We start from the raw sequence: 20,020 nt of genomic DNA on the forward strand, positions 1-20,020 counted from the left end.
CACCTCGCCAAAGTTAAAGAAGTTTTCAGACAGTATATAATTTCATATGTAAATATTTTTAATATATCTAGAAAAGATGGGACCTGTTATCTTTAAGATCATAATGAATCTGTGGCATGCCTAAAAAATAACAGCTCTTTCTTCATAGCATCACACAAAGCCAGTGTTCAAATTCCCTCACTTGTATTATCACTTTTCCTTATCATTTGTTTCCGCATTAGGGTCTAAATAGGTCCAGATATTGTAATAGGTTGATATGAATTTTGACTCTCTTTTAAACTATGTTTTTCTCTCTTCATCTCTTTTATTTCCTTGCAATTTTTTTGTGAAAGTAACTAGGTCCCTGGTCCTGTAGAGTTTCCCATAGTCTGGACTTGGCTGAAATTATTTCCATGGCACTGTTTAATAGGTTTCTATAGCTCTTATATTTTCAACATAATGGAAATAAGATATAGAGACTTATTTCGATTCTAGCTCCATTTGCTTTTGCACAACAATTCCACAGGTGGCATAGTGCATTTCAGTTAGGAGGTCCATATTTGATTGTCTTTCCTTTTCTGATGTTAACAGCCATGGCCTATATCAGTACTACTTAATCTGCATTCTGTAGACCAGTGACATCAGTACCACCTGAGAGCTCATTAGAAATGCAGGCTAATAGGTTCTCCTGCAGACACATAAATCAGGGTCTCTGGAGGTGTGGCCAAGAAGTTTTTGTTTTAACAGATTTCCCACATGATTAGTGTAGCGTAGGTACACTACATTTTGAGAATGGTTAACTTAGGTCAATTAATTTATTATAGGTTGTAAGATTGTGATGATATAACTATCATTTCTCTTAAAATTCATAGCTATAATTCTACATTAACCCTTATGTTCTCACTTCTCTAGTTATTCTAGATGTCTGAGCCTGTTCTCCAATAGACTCTCATAAAGTGCTTACAGGAAAAATATTCCGCATATTCTGGCATATTCGTGATTTCTCTTGGTCTTTATCATGAAGCTCAGACTGGTTGAAAAGAAAACCTGAGGGTCATGTTTTCTTTCCTCGAATATTTTATATACGTTACTCCATTAATTTTTTCCTCAACATGCTATCAAGTAAAGGTTCAGATAAACAGAAAAGTTGAATTTTTTAATGAACCTCAGTATAGCTGCCACCTAGATTCTACTATTAACATTTTCTACACTACTTTTTACCACATTTACCCTTATCCTCCTCTATCAAAGCAACATATTTTTGATGCATTTCAAGTTAAATTGAAGACAGAGACACCTGTCTCAATACTTAAGCATGCATTTCATTAATGTTCATTTTTTTGTTTATATATAAATTAACATACAACTAAATGAACACATTTTAAGTGTATGTTTATTGAATTTCTACAAATGCATATATGTGTGTAACCCAAACAACTGTTAAGATGTAGAATATTATTATCACCCAGCATTTTTCCTTATAGCTACTTTTAGTAAATCTTCACCAATCCTCCCTAGTGTTCACTATTCTGGAACATCATTTATATAGAATTAAACTGTATATATTTTATATAATATTCACTCATGTTGTTTCATATAGTTGTATTATGCTCCTTTTCATTGCTGAATGGTATTACATTACATTACATGAATATATCACAGTTTGTTTATCCATTCTTCTATTGATGGGCACCTGGGTTGTTTGCCCTTTTTGGTTATTATGAATGAAGGTGCTATGAAAATTTATACATAAATCTTTTTGTTGACATTAGTTTTCTTTTTTTTAATGGGTAAATATCTGGGAGTGGAATTGTGGGGTCTTAGTCTAAGTAAATCGTTAGTTGTATAGGAAAGAACCAGACATTTCTCAAAGTGGTTGTACTATTTTATACTCCCACTTGCTATATCTCCTTCTTCATATTTTTTGCCCTTTTTAAAAATTAGATTGTCTTATTAATTCGTAGGAGTTATTTATGTGTTCTGGATACTAGTCTTTTGTTAGATATATGTTTTGTGAATATTTTCTCAGAACCTGTGTTGTACCTACTCATTTTTTAATAACATCTTTTGATGAAAAATATTTTAAAGATGTCCATTGTATCAATTTTTACTTTTATGAGATTTTCCTCTATGTTCCATCCAAGAAACTTTAGTATTTTTAAGTAAGAAAATATTTTCCTGTTTGAAAATATTTTTCTTTTTTTCCCCTAAAAGAAACATGCTATTTGACTCTTACATTTAGGTGATTTTGTGTTTGTTTGGTGTAAGATGGGGTCAAGGTTCATCTTGTTCATCTTTTTGCTTTATGGATGTCTAGTTGTATCAGGAAAGTTTGTTGAAAAGACACGTCTTTCCTCATTGGAATTCTTTGGCATCTTTGTCAAAACTCAAATGGCCATATAAGACTGAGTTGATTTGATATTGTTCTACTAATCCATTTGTCAATACTTATTCCACAACCACATCATCTTGATTACTATAGTTTTATAGAAAGTTTTGTAGTAAGGTAGTCCTTCTTTTTCAAGAGAGCTTTGGATTACAATTAAATAGCAAAAAAATGGGCAGAGGATGTGAACAGATATTTCTAAAGACACAGAGGTGGTCAACAGGTACATGAAAAGGTGCTCAGTATCACTAATCATCAAGGAAATACAAGTCATAACCACTGCAAGATATTACCCCACACCTATTAGAATGACTATTATCAAAAAAACAAGAAATGACAAATGTCAGAGAGGATGTAGAGAAAAGGGAACCCTTGTGCACTGTTGGTGGGAATGTAAGTTGGTGCCTCCACTATGGAAAACAGTATGGAGATGCCTCAAAAAATTAAGAACATAACTACCATATGATCCAGCAATTCTTCTTCTAGGTATCTATCTTAAGGAACAAAATCAGTAATGTTCATTGCAGCATTATTTACAATAGCCAAGATAATGGAAACAACCTAAGTGGCCATCAATGGAAGAAGGGATAAAGAAAATGTGATTTATATATATATATTAGTTACACACACACTTGCTGAAATATTATTCAGCCATTAAAAAAAGAAAGAGATCTTGCTATCTGTGACAACATGGGTGGACCTCGAGGGCATTATGCTAAGTAAAATAAGTCAGACAGTGAAAGACAAATACTGTATTATCACATTTATATGTGGAATCAAAAAAAAGAGACAGAGAGGTCACGGACATAGAGAAATGATTGGTGGTTGTCAGAGGTGGAGATTGCGGTTAGGGGGTGGGCAAAATGGGTAAAGAGGGTCAAAAAGTACAAACTTCCAGTTATAAAATAAATAAGTTATAGGGATGTAATATACAAAATGGTGACTGTAGTTAATAATACTGTATTGCATGTTTGAAAGTTGCTAAAAGAGTAGCTCTTAAAACTTCTCATCACAAGAAAAAAATTTTAACCATGTATGGTGATGGATGTTAACTAATCTTAACGTGGGGTTGGCAGGTAAGTGCTTTGGTAGTCTAGGGGCTTTGTTTATCCATATAAATTTTTTAATGTTAATTTCTACAAACATTCTGCTGGTATTATGTTTGAAATTGCACTGGCCTAGAGATAAGTGATTTTCAGCTGGGGTGATTTCACTCCCCAGGGGACATTTAACAATGTCTAAGGACAGTTTTTGTTGTCCTAACTGGGGGAAGTATCTGGTAAGCAGAGGCCAGGGATATTGCTAAATAGCGCACAATGCACAGGACACCAACCCACTCCCCTGACAACAAAAAATTATTTAGTCCAAAATGTCTAGAGTGCTGAGGTTAAGAAACCTGGCTACAAGTCATCTTGGGGAGAATTGATATTTTAATAACACTGAAATTTTCAATTCATGAATATTGTATAACTCCCCATTAATTTAGAGCTTCCTTTATTTCACTCAACAGGGTTTTACAGTTTACACTACAGTAGTCTTGCATGTGTCTTGCTAAATGTATTCCTTGGTGTTTTTTTTTTTTATTTTTGACAAAATTGTAAATTCAAATGCTGTCTTTTACTTTTATTGAGATATAAACTGTGAATATATGCTGACTTTGAGAATGTAATGTATACATTTTTATCACATTAAAGAAACTGATTAACATCTTTTTAATAAGTAATTTATCAGGAATTGATGTTAGATTTTGTAAAAAGCTGTTTTTAGCATCTATGGAGATGATCATATAATTTTTTATCCTTATTTCTATTACAATGATGGATTAAATGGGCAGGGTTTCCTAACATCACACTATTACTGCACTCCTAAAATAAACCTTACCAGGTCATGATATATGATTTCTAATTAAATTTTGCTTAATAATATTTTTATTTAGGTTTTTTTGCATTGTTATTTTAAGCACGAGGTTTGTAGTATGTATCTTGTGAACTTGAAAAACAACAGGCTTTACTATCACTGATAAACTTTGTTCATTTGTATTTCTTTATTACGGTCAGAAATAGTTTAGGCTTTAGTATTCTAAATGGTTATTAAAATTCTGTAAAATCCTTTGTGCTCAATGTTTTATGTTGGTTTGTTTTCTATAAGGATCTCATTGTTACTTCCCCCACCCCCCGCCATGGAAAATTGTCTGCTAAACCTTTCTATCTTCACAAGGACCTGTTTGGGCAAGTTATGTTTCCTAGGAAATTAGACATTTCTTGTAGGTTTTCAAATGTGTTGTAGTCACAATTTTATACAGATCTTCCTTAACTTATGATGGGGTTATGTCCTGATAAACTCAACACAAATTGAAAATACAAGTCGAAAATGCACTTAATACACCACAGAACATCATGTCTTAGCCTCATCTCCCTTAAATGTGCTCAGAACACTTATGTTAGCCTACTGTTGGGTAAAATCATCTAACAAGAATCCTATTTTACAATAAAGTTGTTGAATATCTCATGCAGTTTATTGACTACTGTACTAAAAGTGAAAAACAAAATGGTTGAGCACAGAATGGTTCCAACTGTTTCGGTTGTGATTGCATGGCTGACTGGGAGCTGTGGCTCACTGCTATTGCCCAGCATCATGAGAGAGGATAGTACCTCATACTGCTAGCCCAGGAAAAGGTCAAAATTCAGAATTCGAAGTGCAGTTTCTACTGAAAGTATATCTCTTTTGCACCATCGTAAACTCAAAAAATCTTAAGTCAAACCAGCAAAAGTCAGGGACCATCTGTAATAGTAATGTTCACTCTATGAGAGTGACAGACAACATTTTGTAATATTTTAAAATCTAGATATGTAAAAGAAAAGTAACATGCATGTATCTTGTCTTTCCTATATGAATTCTTTTATTAGTAACTAAATAGTGGATGAGGGGAAACATTCTGTTATAAAATTATTCTCCAAGTATATCACAAAACATAACATAATTAAGATATTATATTTTACAACTGCAAGTGAATTAATGTATGCTGGTATTAAGCATCAATAGATGCTAACATAAAAAAGAACAAAAACTAGATATTAGGTATCTCCCAGTAAAAGAACTTAAAACCACAAATAATCATTCATAAGGGGTCAAACCTGAGTCTAATCAAGCTGATAATGTTCCACTGTCCTTTGTATATCCTGAAAACATATATATCTCTGGATCCACCTCCCAGTTTTCAGGTTACACAAAGGACAGTGGAACGTTATCAGCTTAAAATAGACTGTTATACTGACAAGATATTTCAAGTAAGCCTCAAAGTAAGTACAAAACAAAAACCAATAGTTGACACACACAAAATAAAGAGAAGGGGAAGTTAGAGTATTACATAAAATCATCTATTTACAAAGGCAGGCAGGAGGAAAGGAAGAAAGCAAAAAAGGCACTACAAAACAGCCAAACAATGATGAACAAGATGGCAATAGTAAGTCCTTATCTATAAGTAATTACTTTAAATATAAATGGATCAAATTCTCTAATTGAAAGTCACAGAGTGGATGATTGAATTTAAAAAGAGAGAGACAAGCCTCAACTATAGGCAGACAATAAGAGACTCACTGCAGTCTCAAGAACACATATAGACTCAAAATGAAGAGAGAAAAAGATATTCCACACAAATGGAAAGCAAAAGAAAGCAGGAGTAGCTATACTTATATCAGACAAAATAGACTTTAAGTCAAAAACTGTAATAAGAGACAACAAGTTGTTATATAATGATAAAGGGATCAACTCAAGAGGCTATAACAGTTGTAAATATATACACACACAACACTGGAACATCTAAATATAGTAAGCAAATATTAACAGATTTGAAGGGAGTAGTAGACAACTTTCAATAAGAGTAGAAGACTTCAATACCCCATTTTCAACAATAGATATATCATCCAGACAGAAAATGAAAAAGAAAACCTTGGTCTTGAACTATACTTTAGACAATGGATCTAACAGAAATATACAGAACATTCCATCCAACAGCAGTAGAATGCAGTCTTCTCAAGTGCACATGGAACATTCTTTAGAATAGATTATATGTTAGGTCATAAGACAGTCTAAATTTTTTTTTAAATATTGAAATCAATATTTTACCAAATATTTCTGACCACAATGGTTTAAAACTAGAAATCAATAACAGGAGGAAAACTGGAAAATTTACAAATTGTGGAAATTAAACTACATGCTTCTAAACATTCAGAGGGTCCACGATAAACCCAAAAGGGAAATAAAAATATTTTTGAAACAAACAAAAATGGAAATACAATATACCAAAAACATATGGGATACAGCAAAAGTAGTGCTAAGAGGGAAATTTACACTAATAAATGCCTATGTTAAAAAACAAAATCTCAGCTTAACTTTACACATCAAAGAACTATAAAAGTAGAAAAAAGTGAGTCCAAAGTTAGCAGAAGGAAGGAGATAACAAAGAGCAGGGCAGAAATAAATGATATAGAGAATAGGAAAACAATATTGTTTTGTTTTGATACAACAGATCAATAAAACTAAGATATACTTTTTGAAATATTAAAGAAAACTCAAATACATGAAAATTATAAATGAAAAAGAAGACATTACAACTGACATCACACAAATACAAAGGATCATAAGGGACAGCTATGAAAAATTATATGCCAACAAATTGGACAACCTTAGAGAAATGGATAAATTCCTAGAAATATACAACCTAAGAGGTTTGAGTCATAAAGAAAAAGAAGATCTGAACAGACCAAAAAGAAGGAAATTAAAACAATAACCAAAAACCTCCCAACAAAGAAAAGCCTAGGACAATTTGATTTCACAGGTGAATTCTACCAAATATTTAATGCCAATTCTTTTAAACTGTTCTAAAAAATTGAAGAGGAGATAATGCTCCCAACCTCATTTTATAATGTCAGAATTACCCTGATATCAAGGCCAGACAAAAATACTATAAGAAAACATAACTACAGAGCAGTGTACCTTATAAATATAGATACAAAAATTCTCAAGAAAATACTAACGAACTGAATTCAATAGCACATTAAAGGATCATACACCATGATCAAGAGGGATTTATCCCTGGGATGTAAGAATGGTGCAACACATTCAATGTGATAGGAGACATAAATAGAATTAAAAACAAAAATTTTATCATTATCTCAATAGATGAAGGAAAAGCATTTGACAAAATTCAAGTTCCATTCATGATAAAAAAAAATACACACAATACTATAAATAAAATAGATAACTAATAAGGACCTAATGTATAGCACAGGGAACTCTACTCAATATTCTGTAATAACCTATATGGAGAAGAATCTAAAAAAGAATGGATATATGTATATGTATAACTGACTCACTTTGATGTACACCTGAAGCTAACACAATATTGTAAATCAACTATACTCCATTAATTTTTTTTTTTAAACTCAACAAATTGGATATAAAAGTAACATACCTCAATGTAATCAAGGTCATATATGACAAATCCACAGTTAACATTATACTCAAGAATGAAAGTTTAAAAGCTTTTCCTTTAGGATCAGGAACAAAACAAGTGTGTTGACTCCCATCACTTCTATTCAACATAGTTCTGGAAATCCTAGCCAGAATAATTAGGCAAGAAAAAGAAATAAAAGGTGTCCACATTGGAAAGGAAGAAATAAAATTGTCTCTGTATGTTGATGGCATGATCTTTTATATAGAAAATCTTAAAGGCTCTAGCAAAAAATGTTAGAACAAATAAACTAAGTAAAGTTGCAGGGCACAAAATCAATATACAAAAATCATTTGTATTTCTATATGCTAATAATAGAATATCTGAAAAAATAAAGAAAATTCTATTTATAATAGCATCAAAAATAATAAAATACACAAGAATAAATTAAACCAAGGAAGTGAAAGATCTATACACCAATATAAAATTAAAGAGGACACAAGTAAATAGAAAAATATCTCAGGTTCATGGATCAGAAGCGTTAACATTGTTAAAATGTCCATACTACCCGAAGTCACCTATAGATTCAATGCAATCCCTATCATAATTCCAATGGCATTTTTCACAGACATAGAAAAAAACCAATCTTAAAATTTGTGAGGAACCATAAAAGACCCCAAATAGCCAAAGCAATTCTGAGGAAGAAGAAGAAGCCTGGAGGCATCAAACTTCCTGATTTTAAACATACTACAAAGCTATAGTAATCAAAACAGTAAGGTGCTAGCATAAAAATAGACACATATACAAATGGAACAGAATCAAGATCCCAGAAATAAACTTACACATATACAGTCAACTAATATTTGAAAGTGGAGCCAAGAATATTCAATGGGGAAAGCATAGTCTCTTTAATAAATGGTGTTGGGAAAACTGGATAACCTCAAGCAGAAAAATAAAATTGGATCCCTATCTTACACCACTCACATAAATTAACTTAAAATAAATGAAAGACATATACATAAGACTTGAAACTGTAAAGCTCTTAGAAGAAAACATAGGGGAAAAGCTTTTTGACATGGGTGTTGGCAACAATTTTTTGGATGTGACACCGAAAGCATTAGCAATAAAAGCAAAAATAAATAAGTGGAATTACATCAAACTAAAAATCTTCTGCACAGCAAAAGAAATAATCAATGCAGAATGGGAGAAAATATTTGCATATCATATATCTGATAAGGGATCAATATCCAAAATATATAAGGAACTTATACAACTCAAAAGCATTAAAAAAGAAAAAAAGATGTGATTTAAAAATGGGCAAAGGACTTGAAAAGATATTTTTCCAAAGTCAACATACAAATATACTAACAAGTACATTAAAAGGTGTTCAACATCGCTAATCATCAGGGAAATGCAAATCAAAACCACAGTGAGATACCACCACATACCTGTTAGAATATGGTTATTATCAAAAAGACAAGCGATACCAAGTGTTTGTGAGGATATGGAGAAAAGGGAACACTGGTGCACTGTTAGTGGGAATGTCAATTGGTATGGCCACTAAAGAAAACAGTATGGAGTTTCCTCAAAAAGTTAAAAATAGAACTCCCCTATTATCCTGCAATCCTACTTTCAAGTGCTGTCTGATCCCTTCTCTGAGTACTCTCGCCCCTGCTTAGCTGCTTCAGTCACCCCTACCTCAATGCTGTTGCTCACATGGTCCATGTGACTTGCTCACACACCATTTTTATGTTTTGTAAAGGCATCACCTTCTCAGTTACCACTCTGTTTAAGATGGCAATTTTAAACATGCCTTCCCTGCTTTGTTTTATAATATAATCTTTATCATCTGTCCAACATATTATATATATTACTTATTTGTTTCTATATCTATACAGGCAGGCATTTTAAAATTGTGTTTTGTGTACTTCTATACTGCCAGTACCTAGAACAGAGTGGTGACTCAACAAATGTTTGGTGACAAAATGACTGATAGACAACTTAAGCCTTTGTGGGTTTTAGTGATGTTTCCTGTGTTGCTTAGTTCACGTGAAGCAAAAATGAATCATTTCAACATTAAATTTCTGGTGAGCAGCATATAGACCATTTTTACCTCATCTGCAGTGATAGGGGAGGAACCAAATATATCTGAGAGTGAGGCACACAACTACCATCCATGTAAGGCCCTTCGAGTAATGGGAACAGTCTTTAAGAGCTCTCAATCTGAGGTTTTCTCTATTCTCCACTGAAGCCAAAGGGTTTCGTTAACAGTCCTCCCACCTGAACTGAAGCAGACCACGTTAGTATGTGTTGCACACTGTAGTGTGCATTTATGGATCTGTGACAACAGTTTATTTTAATCCATTTGCTTAGAATAATAGAAATATATTAGACTGATACTTCTGATCTAGGTAATACAGTAATTTCATGCTTTGATTTGCTCACTCCACTCCAGATACACGGCAATGATATGTGAAATATAAATGAACAAATATATAACAAGAGAAGAATCAAAGCCACGAGCTGCTCTGGGCCCATCACAGACAGTGACTGTAGTTCAGCTCTTAAGTGAAAGTTAACAGGGGCTAAAATGTCTCTTTGCAAGAAGGAACACAGAAAATTAATCTTATGGGATGATCTGTAACAGACGTTAAAGTGTATACTGGTGTATATTTATGATATTCACAATGTATATATGTCACCTTTACTTATATATTAAAATGAATCACAAACCATACAATGGAAGAAATCAAACAAGAAAAGGTAGGTATAAAAGAGAAGCAAGTGGAAATCTATACGATGGTGAGTTGCTGATTACAATACTCCTTTGGCTCTGTGGACCAGATTCGGAACACACAAGACCAAGGCTGATGGCAAAGGTTCTCTGGGGCAGGCAGTGAAGCAGGCAGTGGGAACAGGGAGCTCAACTCCTTAATGTCAGTGGTCTAGAGAAAAGCTCATGGCTTCTAGCCAGAGCCTGAGATAAACCACCTCTAATCCTGGAGGGTAATCCCCCACCAATATTTCAATAAAGGCTGTCAGTTTTTAACTGGGAAAGCTATGGGCCCAGGGAAGCAGGGAATAAAGATGTACACTCACTTCCAGGAGCTGGGACAAGCTGTGCACTAGCTTTGCTTGGATCTGACATAGCCCTGACATCATGGAACAGGCAATAATTCTGAACTACACTGGTGATCTCTTGCAAGATGGAAGCTAAGAGGGTCTCCAAGTCACTGCTTGGAAGGGAGATGCCTGACATGATTTTGCATGAAAAGAAATTTTTAAAAAATGTTTGTTTTGTTATGCCCCTGAAATTTTAGGATTTATTTTCTTTTTTGTCAAGTTATATTAATAACCTAATTAATATAACTATTTTTATTTGTTTAATAAAATAAAAATAACAAGGTGAAAGGGTTAGTTAAAATATGCCAAAAGTCCTTTCTTGGTTTGGAAAAGGATAGAAATCTTGAATAGCTATAGAATTTTTATATAATTAACTATTAACTTTTCTGTCAATGCAAAAAAAGTCAGAGGAGAGAACAAGAAAGAAACACAGAAAAAAAATGGTAACCATATGATAGAAATAAGTCCAAGCACATCAATAATTATAATAAATATAATGAAATTGAACTCACTGTCTAAGAGACAAATGTTATTATGTTACATAAAAATAGCAATATGTAGCTATGACCTATATAGAAGAAACACATCTAAAACACTCCTGAAATGAAGTTGAAATAAAAATGAGCTAAATAGCAATATTAAAAATGGAAATAACATATTACAAGGCAAATCTCATTAACAGGAATAAAGAGGAACACTACATAGTAATATAAAGGATAATTCACTGAGAAGATATAAAACCTGTTAACTTTGGATGTTCACATCATCCTGGCATTAACGAACGTGAAGTAAAAACTGACAGCATAAAAAGGAATTGACAAATCCACAATCATATTGGGATATTTTAAAACACCTCTATGAGAAAGTGATAGATGAAGTAGACAAGAAAAAATTAGCAAGACTGTAAGAATCTTAAATCAGTAAAAATAGGCACATATGTCTGTGAATCTACACATTTATCTCTATATCTGATAAAGTAATACTCTAAATTATTCTCTTAAGATTAGAAGAATTCAACTTTTAAAAGGAATTCATTGTAATGCCCTATTCCTACTGAGATGAATTTAAATTTTGAGTATCTTCTGAGCTGCAAAAAATGGGAGCTACCAATTATCTTTGCATTTGCTTTCCTGGTTTTTTAGTTAGCGGCAGTGATAATATAATGCATCATTTGCATTGCTTTCATTGTCTTTAGTAGATTTTATCAGTTTAAACTTTTTTGGATTAAAGTTCAATGACATAAACCATGAGTAGCATATGTATGCTTGGCTAGCAAAGTTCTAAGTGAGTAGTATTTAAAAGTTAAAAGAATGCTAAATGGAGTACTATGGAAGATAGACATTATGGAGTAATTTATTTGAAGACACTGTTATACAGCTTTTTGATAATTACATTTAACTCTTTAAGGATTGTGTTTGTTGAGATAGTATTAATGGTGGTTGTTTTGGGGAGGAGTGCCTCAGGGATGTTTTAAATTTCTTTTCATCAAAATAAATAGTAAGTACATACCTGTATTACAAAGACTGGAATTAAATATTTTATAAGGTAAGAAATGACTTTAAAGACTATACACTCATTCAGGCATGCATGAACTGTGGGGCAAAGACACAAAGTTGGTTTCAGATTTCAAAGAAGTGCTATCATGTAATCTTCTTTGACCTTCATGCATTAGTTAGGAATCATTCATGAAAAGGAAGCCCTCTGTCTCAAAAAGCAAAGGAATACATTTTAGACACCTGAAGTAAAACACTGTATACATTACTAAATCTGCAGGATTGAGATAATGAGAATGCCAAATGAAAATTTGTGTCATGCAGCTAAAAAGTACTTACAAATCTATACCTTTAAATTTGTTACTAAACAAATGGAAAATAAATGCCTTTGAATCTCTAGAAGTTTTTTTTTTTAAAAAAAGTAAAGACAACCCAAAGAACATAGAATAAAGATTACAGTAAAGACCGTTGAAATTTATAGGAGAGAAAAACAAAAGAGGGAATTGACAAAACTGGAAATTCATTCTTTTAAGATAGTCTGATAGAATATAAAAACCTCTAAAATGACTGATTTACAAATTGGTGGGGAGGGGGCAGAGAAAAGGCACAAGTAAATAAAATCAGAAAGGAAAAAAGGAAAAGTATAACTCACTGGTATGCAGGAGCTAGAAGATACTAGAGAGCTGATTATGGGTCAATTCCATGTTCACTGATGCCATGTTGATAGCTTGAAATCTACCATGCCAAAGTATTTATACCATGGAAATTGACAAATACTACAAATCAATGTTATTTTGGGGGATACAATTTACCATCATACTATTCCCTAGCTATAGGAGAATCTTTAAACACTATTAATGAATAACTTTATGTCAATAATTTTGAAAACAAAACAGGATTATTTTCTAGAAAACTGTAAATGACCAAAACCAATATGAACCAATAAGCATTGAAAAATTGAATACATGTAAAAGTGCCCCTTCACAGGAGATTCAAAATCCATACAGTTATTCTGTCAAATTTTAAAAACATTTCAGAAAGTAGAAAAAGTAGGTAAGCTACTCAACTCATTGTATGAGGCACATATAATCTTAATTCCAAACAAGAAAAGGACAGTATAGAAAAGAATCACAAATCAATATCTTCTAGGAACACACATCAAAAAGACTAAAGAAAATAAATGAAGACAATTTATCAGCATATGAAAATAAATAAATACACAAATATATAGATAGAGGTATATAGAATAAGTAGGGTTTCTCATGATTGTAAGATTATTTAAAATGAGAAAGTCTATAAAAATATACCACTTTAACAGATATAGAGAGCAAAATGTGATCATTTCAATAGAGGCAGAATAAGCATTCAATAGAGTCCAACATTTTTTGTGAAGAAAATTATTGTCATTTAAAAATAAAAAGTGATTTTCTTAACCTGACAAAGGATATCAATGAGAAGACTAGAGCAAATATATATAGTGACTACATTTTAGAAGCAATCTGGAAAATTAATAAAAAGATAAGGGTAGTCTCTATCTCTACTTCTTAACATGTACCAGAGGATTCAGCCACATGAAAAAAACAAACAAAAAAACAGAAGTGATACAGGCATTGCATAGGAAGAGATCTTTGAACTTCAATTAATAAATAAACTTCATACAGTAGTCTACAAGGCACTATGTGACCTGACCTATGTACCTCTTCAAGTTCCTTTCATTACACTCTCCCCTCCTGCTTTGTCCTCTGGCTACATTTGCCTATTATTAGATTTTTATTTAGGGTCTTTATCTGTTTTCCCCCTTTTTCTAGAATGTTTTTTCCCAGACTCTATTAATGACAGGCTCCCTGGAATTTAGTCCCAGCATTGATGTACTTAGTATATGCCCGTTTATTTCCTTCTTTGCACTTGTCACAGTCTGTAACCTATGACTTAGTTGTACATTCATTATTGATTACCTTCCCTTTTGTCTGCTTGGTAAAGGTATAAAAATGTCTTTTTTGTTTACTGTCATGTCTTGAGAGCTCAGCACAGTGCATGGCACAATATATACTGCTCTGTCAGTATTTGTCAAAGGACTGATGAGTAAATCAATAAATATCTTAGCACACATACTAGAAACTCCTCATGGGATGCAGCGTCTTCTTTCCTGCATATTTTTGAGAGATGTTATCAAACTTTACTTCTCTGCTCTCCACTTTTACAGAAATACGGATTAATCTTGCTTGGGACAGCTCGTTTATTTTTCAGACAGTATGGTGTCCTTATTTGGACATAATTTCTCTTCATTAAAATCATAAATACCATTATATCTCATTGAAAGTCTGAGGTTAAACCTAGGCCACCAGGGCTGGATCTGGGCTACTCAGAGAATTCAGAAGTATCTTTAGTGGGTGGCTTTCTGCTAGCTCCATGTACTTACAACATCTTGGTCAGAAGAGTAGAAAGGAAACATAAGTACCATATCTATGGATATGTATGTACACACACACATAAAATGATCTAAACCTACTTCCTGTATATTATATTATTTTATTTAAACTAGGATAACATCTTTCCACTTATCTACTACATACATAATACGTAGTATAGTATCTAGAAAAATAATATATAATATATAATATGTAATATAATTAATAAATAGGTATATTACCTACATTACCTATATATTGAATATATCAACCTCATTTCAAGCAAAAGAGTTTCCCTTGAAAAGCTATTATTAAAATGATGGTACCCTAGAATCAAGAAAATAAGGTAACCAAGCTGGAGTTAAATGCTCATTAAATAAACTGGCCACTGAGATCCGGAGAACTTAGATATCCTCCATGCGATGCCCTTCTCCAGTGACCCTGTGATAAAAGTGTCAAATCATGAATACTTGTAAATCAATCGTGCCACTTAGCACTAATGAATTAAGAACCACTTCGTAAAGACTGTCCAATTCCTGACTAATGAAGTGACAGCTGACTTGACCAGGCCTGCTGAGCAGGATGGCCTCTTCAAACAGAAACTGACTCTTCAGATTTTTCTCCTGACATCTTTAATAAGACCCACCATCAATGAATTTGGGGCATACATAAGGGAAATCTACATGACGACGTGCTTTGTTCCATTATGTTTATTTTGTCCACCACTTTCTGTGGAATTATAATTAGAAAAAGGTCAAGGGCTTTCTTCTGTGTTCTCTGCTTTGAAGAAGCACAGCTATTGGGGGGCCACAGGGAATAAGCCGACTGGAAAGCTAAGAGATCAGATGCAACACGTTTGACATATCCAGACATGCACAGAGGTCGCTTGGCTACACATTTGGCTACTGAGGCCATAAGAAAAAGTGGTTATCAGTGGACTTTCCCTTCATCTTGCACACACTTAGGAGTGGATGTGGAAAATGTTGGGTCACTACTATATGTTTGAGAAATCTGGTCAGAGAGACAAATATGAGGAGAACAGGGAACAGAGGTGAGCTCTGTTTTCAAGTTAGACCCTAATTATGCATGCCATGTTCCATTCATTTTGCTGTTATCACAGAAAAACCTACAGATTTGCCTCTTTAAGAAAGCCATAGCAAGACTGAAGAAATCATTTTAAATTATCGGCTATGGTCAGTTCATGGCTTAGCAAAATTACACTGAATATCTGAAAATATACTGAATATCTGGTCGTGAGTGTATGTTCCTTTATTCCTACATGCAATCTGAGTTTTCCCCATGCTTTGGCTATTGTGGCCTGATTGATAGTCTTACTGCATTGTACATCTCACACACATTCATGTACCTAGTCCCTTGTTTGGTTTAACAGTAATCAGTGGAATAACCTGAGCAAAGAGATAGCTGGTAGCAGGTACTAGAATAGGGCCATACCCTGGTCCTCTACTCTGTGCAAGAGCCACTGTAAAACCAGATACCCCGGATTTCCAAACTGGATTTTATTCACTCAGCAGCACAGAGATCTGACAGTAACATACCCTGTTCCCTCTGGGCAGACAATCCCCTTGTCTATGGGATGTCTGGGTCAAGTTGTGCCATGTACTACTTTTAACTTCCATAACTGTGTGTTCTGAATCAGAGCAAAGCATCGGATTGAGATGGGGGTTTGTACTAAATAAGTGATAACATTTCTTGCAACCATGAGATTCTAGGATTCTATAAAATCTCCCGGAGCTTGTCATGTGGAGACAAGCTCCCTGGCCAGTGTGGTTATTATGGACCCCTCAACAAGTCACATGAATGATCAGGATCAACCTGCGCCTTAACCTCTAAAAAATTCTTAAGTGGAAAAAGGTTATCTTTTTCTGAACTCAGCAAAAAGGCGGGGCGGGTGGAACCTTAAGTTTGAGAACCAGTAGGAAGAAATAAAACACACTGATGCAGAATGACCCTGAACACGATAGAATATGGTGATTTGAATGTTTGGGTTCTGGATTCAGAACAGAACCACTTGGGATTAAGATCTCTGCTGCTGAGTCAGCTCTTGCAAGCCACTTTAACAAGTCTTAATTCTTGTTTTCCCTTTTGTAAATGGGGATAACAGACCTAGTTCATAGGATCATTGTAAAATTATGTAAGATAAAACATATAATCAGTATAGTGCCTCACATTTAGCAAGGACTCACTCAAGGTTACATTTATTATCATATAATCTATTCACTTCCAATTATTTACCTCTCCCATCTTTGTTTTTACTCAGGTTCTCTGGGTTTAGTAACCCAATATTGTTCAGGCTCTTCATCTCACATGAGCTAACAAAACAAGCTCTGATTCACTTCCCTTCCATGGAACGCTGAGCCTTCACATCTTCCTACATTAAAGTAGCAAACGGGAAAACAATTCCTAATTCTATGCATTACATGTGTAGAAAACCAGAGTGAGGGAAAATACTCTATCAGATAATCTTTATATTGAACATTCTGGGTTCCTGGATTTGGCTGTTTAATTCAGTTGGCAACTGACATTCCTGAAGCATATCCAAACAAATCCAAGGTATGACAGTATTTGCGTTTCCCCCATGTTATATTCATTCACTCAACAACTATTTGATTATATAGTAGACTCAGAGAATTTTGACACTAGAAAGGAGTTTAGAAATGATCTATTATAATACCTCTTTTTCAAGAAATAAGTCCAAGGAGGTTAAGTGCCCTGTTTGTAATTCCAGAGTGAGTAGAAAATAAACAAAGCAGAACAAAGCATCTTGCAAGGCAGTGTGGGAAAGAAAATGACGATTAGGAGCTTCCATTTAGTCTCCAGGATCTTAAAGGCTAATGAGGAAATGAGACAGGTACATAGATACCTGTAATGCAAGATAGAAAGCTAACAACTGCTAAGAGGATTTTAATAGGATAAGATGTTATTTCCAGCTAGAAGAAATGGTTGAAGTAGAATCTCACGTGTGTGCCATCTCAGCATCCATTCCCCTTTCTTCTGTTAGTAGAATTAATATTTTCCTTTCAGAACTCATCCTCCATCACCCTCCATTTCTACAGTATAGGTGGAACTAACCTCACCCCCAAGACCAGGGTCAGCATATGACCTTGTCAATAAGAGTACCACATTCCCCAGCCACGGCAGTTACCTTAGAGATGGGCACATGATTCAATGACAGCCGTGAGAAGCCTACCCAGAACTTTTGTTGAACATAGTAACAAATAGATTTTCTCACTTTTGTAGGGTTGGTATGGTAGTAGAACATATTCTTAAAGCTATTGGAAGCCATTTTTGCACCTCAAAAGGAGATCTTGATGAAAAATCTATTCAGTACAAAAGAAATCAGAGCCAAGAGATAGAAACATACAGATTTCCTGATGATATCATTTATCAGCTAGATCCAGGTTACCTTAAGTGAATGCAATGTCTGGTCTTTTCAATTTTATAGTGATATAAGTTAACCCAGTTTAATGTGGGATTTTAATTTACAAATGAGAGCAGTAATATATTAACTTCGCCTTGATGGATTGGAAAATATTAGATATGTGTGCACGAAAAAGAGTTAGAATGTGGAGGTGTAAATAGAAGGTAGAGATATGAAAAATATAGGTTAATCTGGGAAATACAAAGCATACTGTTGGTTGAAACTATAATGAGTGAAGAGACACAGTGAGAGAATGAGTTTGGAAATGTGGGATAGGATTAGATTTTGGAAAGTCTTCAATCCTACACCAAAGGGTTGAGCTTGGAGAGGAAATAGGAGACACCAAAGACTTTAAAGAAGTTTTTGGCATAAGCAGAGCTGTGCTTTAGAAACAGTAAGCAGGACATTGTATCTAAGGTAGATTTATAGGGAAAGGATATTCTCTCTTGTTTAGAGAAGGCTGTGTGATAGACATGTTATTAATGTTCTTGTAAAGTCTCTCTTCTTTTTCAGAAGCAACACTATACTTCTATTTTCTTTTGACATAAATTCATGTTCTGTGAGTCTATTCGTTCCGCTGATATTTTCAATTGCTTAAATGTCACTCTTGGTTCCTGGGAAATTCTGGGGGTGCCATTTCACATTCAGACACCTACATTCACTTCCAGTGATTATTTATAACATTTAATCTCTCCTTCTTGAAACTGTCTTCAACTCAACATTCCTCAATCCCATCACCATTAACTTAGCATAATATGAGAAAAAATAATTACACCCATCACAAGCATGGCAACACTTGGGAATAAGTTTTCAATAATAATACCTTACATTCTTATGAATTCTTTTAAATTTTTTCATGCTGCCTTAACAACTATTCCCTCCTTAAGTAATCCAAATAACTTGTTAAATAACCAGGAAATTTTTGATCCTGTTTTAACCAATTAGATGACTACAGCCCAAAGATGCTAAGCTAGTTACTTACAAAGAAAAGATAATTAGGGGGCCAGGCTTTTAACGCCAAATTTCAGACCCTGACCCAGGAGTCTTTCCATGACTCCAACGTAATATTTCTAAGGCATTATGGAGTTGAAAGAGGATTGCTCCATCTAGGTGAAGAATAAATTCACTTAGGGACATTTATATGCTTTGGGATGAAATGCGATGATAAATTTTGTGACAGTAAACCTTTTGTTCTATAATTTCACCAGTGTTGCTTGAGGGTTAAGATTGACATAACCAAGAGTTTATATTAAATATAGAAAGTCAGCTCGTACTAGAGTCACTAGTTTGACAATGTCCTAGGAAAGAAGGTCTGATAACCCTTCTTGCAACAGGAAAATCTTGCCTCAGAGTACCAAAAACAGTTTTGCTCACGCTTCAGCAGATGTTGGAATTATACAGAGTGCTTATTAAAAATGCAGATTCCGTGGGGAGACCTTCAAGATGGCGGAAGAATAAGACACGGAGATCACCTTCCTTCCCGCAAATACATCAGAAATACAACTACATGTGGAACAACTCCTACAGAACACCTACTGAACGCTGGCAGAAGACCTCAGACTTCCCACACGGCAAGAAACTCCCCACATACCTGGGTAGGGAAAAAGAAAAAAGAAAAAACAGAGACAAAAGAATAGGGATGGGACCTGCACCTTTGGGAGGGAACTGTGAAGGAGGAAAATTTCCACACACTAGGAAGCCCCTTCACTGGCGGAGACAGGGGTGGTGGTGGGGAAGCTT

This window comes from Eschrichtius robustus, chromosome 2 (assembly GCF_028021215.1).
Source record: "Eschrichtius robustus isolate mEscRob2 chromosome 2, mEscRob2.pri, whole genome shotgun sequence".
Classification (NCBI taxonomy): Eukaryota; Metazoa; Chordata; class Mammalia; order Artiodactyla; family Eschrichtiidae; genus Eschrichtius; species Eschrichtius robustus.